Raw genomic sequence first — 10,147 nt, forward strand, 5'->3', positions numbered from 1 at the left:
AATATAAGCACATAGCAAGTACTCAATAAAGACTTGTTTTAATTAGTAAGAGATTGGAATGTAATTTTAAAAGGATACAATGATAATCCCCCAAAAGTCAATATTTTTGTCTTGTTCTACCCCCAAGTCCTGGTTATCTTTCCTTTTTTCAAATTTGCTCCTTTATATCCAGTATATATACCTTTGGACATGCTTATTAGGAAAACTTACTAAGTAGCTCTCTTACCCTGACAAGATTAGTGATATAATTTAGTCTAATTAATACTTAAACATGCCTAAACTTCTAGTATAAAAACCAACAAATCCTACAACCCAAATCAGCTTGTTTGAGGACAGTATGTGCATGATGCATTATAATTGGGGGAAAATTATGGTACTTAGAATATTTAAAATCTGTGGACATTGCTTTAGGATTTTTTTGGGGGGAGGGGGGGAACTGCTATGAAAAAGACTAAAAGTTTTGAAGTTTGTCAACCTGGAAGGCTTTCTAATTGCATTTATTACCTCCTTGGAGGCAGTGTGTGCCCTGACACAACAATATAGCTCTTTAAATCAGACATCTTAAAATCCCTGCTCTGCTACTCGAAGAAATAATTTTCTGTGGGCCTCTGTGATGGTTAGTTATATATGTCTACTTGACCAAACCACAGACTGCCCAGATATTGGGCCAAATGTTATTCTAATTATTTCCATGAGGGTGTTTTTAGATGAGATTAACATTTAAATTGATAGACTAAAGCAGATTGTCTTCCCTAATGTTGAGTAGGCCACATCCAACCAGCTGAAGGCTCGAATAGAACAAAAAAGCTGACCCTCCCCAGAGGAAGAATTCTTCCTGCCTGCCTTTGAACTGAAACATCTGCTCTTCCCGAGAGTGACTCTTGCAAGACTGCCAGTCTTTGGACTGAAACTACACCATTGGATCTCTGAGGTCCCCAGCTTGCTGACTCACCCTGCAAATCTTGGGACTTGTCAGCAGCCTTTACAATCTCATGAGCCAATTCCTTCTAATCACATAATACAAACTGTCTTGGCTTCCTTACCGCAAAAGCGTGTCTCCTGCTAAAAGTAGTACAAAAAGATTCAGAGCTGTTTTCTACACAAATAATACCGAGAAATGATTCAATATTGGCATACTTCTGTTAACATTCCCAGGACATTTTTCTAAAATAGTCTCCAGTTTTTCCTGGGGAAAAAAGCAGGTTTTGTTGTTAATTATAAGGTCTTTCTATAGTAATTTCTACAACTAATTACTCTGCACCTACTGTTTGCCAGGCTGTAAGTAACAAGACTCAAACAATCCCTGCCTTTACAGAGTTTATCAGCCCCCAAGTCTTAGGAGGGGTAAAAGGTGGTATTACAACAGGCCCTTATTAGTATGATTAGAGAGATGAGGTGAAGGAGATTGTTGGGTCTTCAATGTTAGGTCCCCCAATAATGAGTCCGTGATTAAAGGAGCGAGACTGATAGAAAGCGAAGGTCAAGCAAAGCTTTATTTCATGCCAAGCATCGAGAATCAAACCGACTGGCCGGGGCCACACCTCTTACAGAGAGCATGACCACTCCCTGCCTCAGACTAACTTTTATAGAGCAAAGGCCATCTGGTTGAGCCTGACCACACACAGGTGGCCAATGAGATTGCAATACACAGAGAAAGCTGCACAGTCATGCTAGGTCAAACACGGGTGGCCAATTGAACGACAAGTCACCCCATAGTATCTCTTTGAATTAGCCTACCACCTTAGCACCCAAAAGGCACCCTAAGGGCGCGGCCTATACTTCTTGGTAGCTAGGAGACAGTATGTGCCCCCACTGACTCCACTTGACCAGACCCACCCTTGTATTTGGGCTTTGTTGCCTGGGACTGGTTTCCCGGACTTGCTTTTAAGTTCCCCTGGGGGGCAGGGTCAATTTAGTTTTACCGAACAAACAACAAAATGGGGTGGGGCTGCTCTAGCTGAATAGCCCTTACAGAGATAAGTACAAACACTGTAAGAGTACAAGGGGCAAAAATCCAGAACCAGGTTAAGGCAGAATGAGTAAGTGTTTGAAGGGGAAGAGAAAGTTTCAAGTCTGGAAGACCAGAGATCACCTTACCCTCTCATCCAACATGGCCCTGATTGGCTCTACCTAAACTTGTTATGTCAGCAGTGCAACTTCTTGTGGAATGATTGTATTCTCAGTATTTTTTTTCCTAATTTTTAATGTGTAAGATAAAATCCAGTTGTCATCCCTGACTAACCAGATGAAAGCAGACAAAGTTAGCATTAAACCCAGGTAGAAGAGGTTAGCCCTTTTTGCTTTAGCGAGAACTTAAAAGGTCCTGTATTCAACCTTGATCATGTCACCAGAGAGGACAAGAAGTTAAATCAATGGTGTTCTATAATGTTCTCACTGCATAATGAAAAATACTTGATCTGAATATGAAAGGTTTCATAATCTCAGTAATAATGGTGATTTTTAAGTTAAACTATACCATAATGTAATGTTGAAGAGGAAAATTAAGTGGATATTTATACTAAAACCATTCTTGGTATTCATTAACCATCAGTGAGTAAGTATGTTGGAAGTTTCCTAACAAAGCCAAGAGCTAAAGACTCCACCTTTTCGACTCTATGACCTTAGTTGACCAATTAATCTATTTGAGTCCCTGTAAAACAAGGATAATAGGACTATCTCATAGCACTGTCATGAAGATGAATGCATATAAAATGTATATGAAGTCTTTTACATAGTGCCCAACACCTGGAAAGTATGCTCAATTGTTCACTACTGTCAATTCTTGTTCACCTGTTAGCATATCAGAATGCTGTATGAGCCATTACTACTACATTACCATGACCATTTTAATTCAAAGAAATCTTTTTCTTGATCAAAAACTATAATTTGAGTACAAAGTTGGTTCGATTAATATATCCTTTGATAGATACAGTCTAAGACCAAGTAACTAAAAAAGAACAAAAACAATAAACACACCACACAGAGTTGATGAGATTGGAAAGTTAAACTGAGAGAAGTAACCCAAATGACATTCCTAAATGTCATCCTTCCCCTTTCTTCCTTTGGCCTCATCTATTAGTAACCACTCTATAGAAGGAAAGCCTAGTTTCACTTATTTGTGGAGCATAACAAATATCATGGAGGACAAGGGGTGTTAGAGAGGAGAAGGGAGTCGGGGTAAATTGGAAGGGGAGGTGAATCATGAGAGACTATGGACTCTGAAAAACAATCTGAGGGGTTTGAAGTGGCAGGGGTGTGGAAGGTTGGGTATTATAGAGGGCACGGATTGCATGGAGCATTGGGTGTGGTAAAATAATGAATACTGTTTTTCTGAAAATAAATAAATTGAAAAAATTAAAAAAGAAAAGAAAGAAAGAATCCATGGAACTAGCAAAATAAATAAATAAATAAGGGGGAAAAAAAAAAAGAAGGAAAGCCTAGTGAGAAATGCAAAATTCTAAACATTCCCATGTATGTCCCCAGTGACCATCACCACCAGGGGGAGTCCTGGGCACGCCTTTCTATTCCAAGATACCAGGGTGGTGAAAAGTCTCTTTTATAAAAGTTTCTCATTAACGTTTAATCAAGATCAGGAAAACTGGAGTACTGTTGACTAGAGTCAACAGTACCAATTGATTTCAAAGGAGCCATTCCAATCAGCTAAATTTTGTATTAGTGTCCTAGGAGAAAAAGAGGAGAATGTAAACCCTGAGGGCAGAATCAAACTACAAATAGTAGGAAGATCAAAGCAAGCAAGCGATCTCAGACTGTTCCTTATCAATAGGCTGAGAAAAAACGAGCTCTAAGAAGCTTCATGTATAATATCAAATAAAATTTTTGATCTCCCATTGTCTTCAAATATATTTTAAACAAAGGAAATATTTAAAATAATACATTTCTTGAGTGAACATTTCTCTAATATTATTTTTCTGAAGTTTGAGATTTTTTTTTCCTTCTTAGTAAGGATTCCATATATTTATAATTCTGTGAGAAGGTAAAACGAAGAGTCAATAATGTATGTATATTGTTCTATATGCATATGTGTGGTAAATATGATGTCTTACAATATCAACCACATGCTAAAAAAGTAATTTTATAAATACAATTCAAAGTATAAAATATGCAATTACAAAAGAAGTAAGCATCTCTTCAGGGGTTATAATCTTTATTGGAAGAAGTACCAGCAGAAAGTCTGGAGGGATTTGGAAACGAGAAACGAGCCCCTAGGATTTCAATAATTGGAAAAGACTGCATAGAGAAAGTCAAATATAAACTGGGTATTAAAATACACACAATAAGGAAAGAAAGACCTGTCATAGTTGTCTTTTCAACTGCACTTGCATAAATAAATACTTTCACCTTTTCAGAAATATTTGAACATAGGTCAAAGCAGTGGAAGAATTCAGTGTGAAACGGAATTTCATGACAGCCTTCCTTTTAGCAAATGCCATCAAAATTTCTTTATCCTCGGGGCACCTGGCTGGCTCGGTTAGTTAAGCGATTGCCTTCAGCTGAGGTCATGATCTCTGAATTCTGGGATCGAGTCCCACATTGGGCTCCCAGCTCCATGGGGAGTCAGCTTCTTCCTCGGACCTTCTCCTCTCTCATGTTCTCTTTCATTCTCTCTCTCTCTCTCTTTCAAATAAATAAATAAACTTTTAAAAAATTTCTTTATCTTTTCTAATCACTTGGGCAGTCATTTTAACCAAAATGATTTAATAAGAAATATCTTTGCTCCTGGGGCACCTGGGTGGCTCAGTTGGTTGAGCATCCAACTCAGCTCAGGTCATGATCTCAGGGTCATGGTATCAAGCCCTGGGTCAGGCTCAACACTCAGCTCAGAGTCTGCTTGTCCCTCTCCCTCTACCTCAAAATTGTGTGCTCTCTCTCTCTCTCTAAAATAAAAACTTTAAGAAAAAAAAAATCTTTGCTCCTTTTCCATTTGCATGATATGCCATCCCTCATGCATGTGTGTGTGTCTAATGTTACTTATTCTCAACATCCATCTAAAATGCTATTTCCTCTGAGAAGCTGATGACAATCTATTCATTCAAGGGACAAATAAGAAATATCTAATGGATGTTTTAGATACCAAGATGAACTTAAAAAAAATTAACTTTATAAACATAAGATGATCCCAGCCTAGCTGAAAAACTGATAATAAATATAAAACAAAATAATTAGAATGAAAATATAAATATGTGCAAAGTACAAAGGTTCAATCAACTCAAATTCTGTTCATAAGGGTTAGAGGGAGGTTGAGACCATCTTTCCAGAAAAACTGGAATTTGTACTAGTAAATCTCACTGGATAAGTGAGATTTTCCCAGTCAGAGAATTGAAAGAAATTATAGACTGGGGGGATAAAACAATTGGAAAAAAAAAGAGAGAGAGAGAGGCATTAGTTTGCATTGTGTGCTGGTCTCACATGAACTTATTCAATGTAGTTTTTTTAAGATCTTATTTTATTCATTTGACAGAGAGAGAGAGAGAGAGAGAGAGTGCACAAGCAGGTGGAAAGGCAGGGAGAGGGAGAGGGAGAAGTAGACTCTCCACTGAGCAGAAAGCCTGACGTGGGGCTCAATCCCAGGACCCTGGGATCATGACCTAAGCTGAAGGCAGATGCTTAACTGACTGAGCCACCCAGGTGCCGCCTTCAATGTAGTTCTTTTTGACCAATCCTGACTACCCTCTGGCACCATCATCCAGCATTCCCAACCAATGCTCTGGAATGAGCTCCCATATCAGACTGCTTTCTCTTCTTGGAATGGCTCTGCACACCTTTTTTCTTTTTTCTGGATAAAACCAGTTTCTTCAAGAATCAAAGAATTATTCCAGATATTGCCTCCTCTGGGGAGTGGGGGAGGCATCTCTAGCCCTTCATTTAGGATTAGGTGCCCCTTCTTTGCATCCCACAGGACTATTCTTATTTTTTGTTCAAGTCCTTATTATACTTATTATAAAACTTTTCATTTAGCCTATAAACTCTTCTGTTTCTCTGCTATCTAACATTTGTTGAGTGAGTATATGAATCAACAAATAAATGCATGACACCATTAAGTACCAGAAACTATGGTAGACAGGAGGAAGTGGAGAGGGGATGTAATAAGAAAGGATGTTCTTAAAGAGTTCACAGTCCAAGCAATTCATAAGAGGCATTATCAATGGCTGAGGATGAAGGGAGAAGGAGTAGGGGTAACTGAACTGTAAGAACAATTGGCTGATGCTGGAGGGAGGAGACAATAAAGGAAATATATTTGTTTGTCCTCAGTACCTACTAACACAACAACTGAGTGCTGGTAGACCCGTGGTCAAAAGAGAAACAGGCAGTTTTTGTTTGTTTCTTCAAGCTAACAGTAAAAAGTCAGAAGATTTTATATAATAAGATGGATTTCTGCTTCATTTGAATAATTTGGTAACATGGAACACATTTTTCAGATATGAGGAACAGCTGGGTTTCTTGGGGGGGGGGGGCTTAACTCTCATTTAACTCTTTTTGTTAAACTTATTTCAGTTAAGAAACATGTGATTGGGAGGGGGAGCTAAGATGGTGGCATAGTAGGAGGACCCTAGGCTTGCCTTCTCCCTTGAACACAACTAGATTAACTATCAAATCATCCTGAATACCCAAGAAATTGATGTGAGGACTGACAAAACAAACTGCACAAATAGAAGGAGAAATGATGCTACATCAAAGAAAGTAGAAAGTGCAGAGACATGGTTTGGGAGAGAAACCGATCTTGGGTGCTGCAGAGGAAATGGAGCACTGGTTGCAGGAAAAGGTGAGTGGGTAGAATGCACAAGGATATGCACAAAGATAACACTCCCCCAAAGCCACTAGCTGGGAAATCAAGAGGGACTGATTTTTGTGAGTTTTTGCAACCAGCTGGGCTCAAAGACTGGAGATTAGAGATCAAGGGTTTGGCTGGGATAGAGCCCTGAATGTACTGTCCTGCTCTTGGAGAGAAGGCACACGAGCAACCCTGGGGCAGATGGCACTATCTGAAAATAGCCTAAGGCATGAAGAGAATATTAGCTCTTCTTGGAGCACATATGTGAGATGTGCTGGTCACAGAGTTCCCTCTCCTGGAACAAAAGAGCCAGAAGGTGCCATTTCCCTCCCCTGCACCTCAGCATGGGCACAAAAACATCTGCTAAGGGTGGCTAACCTGGACACTGGTTGTTTAGCCTGCTTTGCTCCATATCCCACTCTCCTACATCCTGGTGCCACTCCCCTTCTTGGTCAAACCTGCATCAGTCCCAGTGTGGCAAGACCATCCACCAGAAGACCAGCACAGGACCCTGTCTATACCACATCCCTAAAGTCTGGAGTTTTGAAAGTTAGCAGACTTGGCTGGAATACAGCCCAAAGTGTACTGTGCTGCTCCAGGCAGACAAGCAACCCAGAGACAGACAGCATGAAAACAGTGATCAAAAAAATACTTGAACACACAAGGGGGAAATTATTTGTTTCTCTGGGAGCACATCTCTGAAAGCAGCAAGCACGAGGTTCCCCCTCTGGGGACAAAGGTGCTGGCTGGTACAATTTCTCTCCCCCATCCCTCAGTGTAAACCAACTTTAATAAACAGCACAGCACCCATAATGCTGCCTAACCTGCTTACACCAAGTCCCACCCAAACCTATGCTCTCCTGATACTGCTTTTCTCAGGCAAGGGTGTCTTAGGACCAGCATAGCAGGCTCATTCCCCAGGAGAACAGCACAAACCCCTATATATATATCATGTCTGCCAACCACAGAGTTCTGAAAGGCTTCAGTTCTAATAGAATTAGCATCAGGTCTCATTTAACAAGCAAAACATCGTACGTAGTTAAAACTCACCATACTCTAGACAAGGTCCAAACACTGCCTTCTGCTGACAACTGACCTGAGGGATATAGCAGCCAAAACACAGCATCAGTGTCATGCAGTACACATCAGAGACACTCCCTGAAGCTCCAGGCTCTGGACATTATATGACCTCTTCTTCATAAAGCCATTACTTTACAGAGCAGGAAATACAACAAGCTTCTCCAACACAGAGAAAAAGACAGAAACCTAGACAAAACGCCAAGCCAGGGGAATTCATTCAAAAAGAGTAAGAAAAGGTCACAACTGGAGATAAAATCAAAATAGATATAATGTAATATGTCTGATGGGGAATTTAAAGCAACAACCATTAAGATACTCACTGAGCTTGAGAAAAGCATGGAAGACATCAGGGAGTCCCTTACTGTGGAAATAAAAGAGTTAAAAAAATTACGTCAAAATGAAGAAAATGTAATAACTGAGATTTGAAATAAAGTGGATGCAATGATCAAAAGTATGGAAGAAACAGAGCAATGAATAAGTGATATAGAAGATAGAATTATGAAAATAATGAAGCTGAACAAAGGAGAGAAAGAATTATGAATCATGAGAGTAAACTTAGGGAACTCAGTGACTCCAACAAACATAGTAACATTCATATCATAGGAGTCTCAGAAGAAAAGAGAGAAGGGAGAAGAAGGTTTATTTGAAAAATAATAGCTGAAAACTTCTCTAATCTGGGGAATGAAACAAGCATATAAATCCAGGAGGCACAGAGAACTCCCATAAAAATCAATAAAGCAGACCAACACCAAGATATATTGTAGTTAAATTTGCAAAATATAGTGGTGAAATATCCTAAAAGTGGCAAGACAAAAGCCCCTACTTACAAGAGAAGAACATAAGGCAAGCTGAAAATATCTACACAGAAACCAGGCAATTTGGAAAAAAAAAAAAAATGGCATGGTATACTCAATGTGCTGAATGGGGAAAATCTGCAGCCAATAATATTCTACCCAGCGAGGCTATCAGTTAGAATACAAGGAGAGATAAAGAGTTTCCCAGACAAACAAAAGCTAGAAGCATTCATGCCCATGAAACCAGCCCTGCAAGAAAAATAAAAGGGGACTTTTTGAGTGGGAAAGAAAGACCAAAAGAGAAAAACATTAGAAAGGAATAAGGAAATCTCCAGAAAAAATATTTAACAGAAATACATATCTATCAATAATCACTCAAATGTACATGGTGACAAAATGACAAAGACTAGAGAGGAACAGAAAAAATCTACAGAAACAATGACTTAATCAATAAAATGACACTAAATACATACCAATCAATAATCACTGCAAATGCAGGTGGACTAAATGCTTAAATCAAAAAAACATGGGATGTAAGATTGGATTAAAAACAAACCCATCTATATGCTGCCTACAAGAGATTTACTTTAGGCCTAAAGACAACTGCAGATTGAAATTGAGGTATGGTGAGTCATTTATCAAGCAAATGGATGTCAAAAGAAAGCCAGAGTAGCAATATGTATAACCTGACAAACTAGATTTTAAACCAAAGGCTCTAATAAGAGATGAACAGCCCTGTATTATAATAAAAGGGACTATCCAAAAAGAAGATCTAACAATTGTAAATATTTGTGCCCCCAACATGAGAGGACCCAAATATATAAAACAATAACAAACATAAAGGAACTCTGATAATATTACAATACTAGTAGGGGACTATAACATGCCCCATACATCAATGGACACATCATCTAAGCAGAAAATCAATGAGGAAACAATGGTTTTGAATGACACACTGGACCAGATGGACTTAACAGATATATTCAGAACATGTCATCCTAAAACAACAAAATACATTCTTTTCAAGTGCACATGGGACATTCTGAGAATAGATCACATACCAGGTCACAAATCATGCCTCAAATACAACAAAGTTGAGATCATGCCATGCATATTTCAGACCACAATGCTATGAAACTTGAAGTCAACCATAAGAATTCTGGAAGGACCACAAATAACATGGATTTTAAACAACATGCTAGTGAAGAATAATGAATTAACCAGGAACTCAAAGAAGAAATTTAAAAAATACATGGACGCTGATGAAAATGAAAACACGATTATCCAAAACCTTTAGGATGCAGCAAAAATGGTCATAAGAGGGAATTGTATAGCAATATAGACCTATCTCAAGAAGTGATAAAAACCTCAAATACACAACCTAACCTTACACCTGTAGGAGCTAGAAAAAGAACAACAAATGAAGCCTAAAGCCAGTAGAAGTGAAATAAAGTTTAGAGCAGAAATAAATTATATAGAAACT

Source organism: Mustela nigripes, chromosome 4 (genome assembly GCF_022355385.1).
Source record: "Mustela nigripes isolate SB6536 chromosome 4, MUSNIG.SB6536, whole genome shotgun sequence".
In the NCBI taxonomy this organism is placed as follows: Eukaryota; Metazoa; Chordata; class Mammalia; order Carnivora; family Mustelidae; genus Mustela; species Mustela nigripes.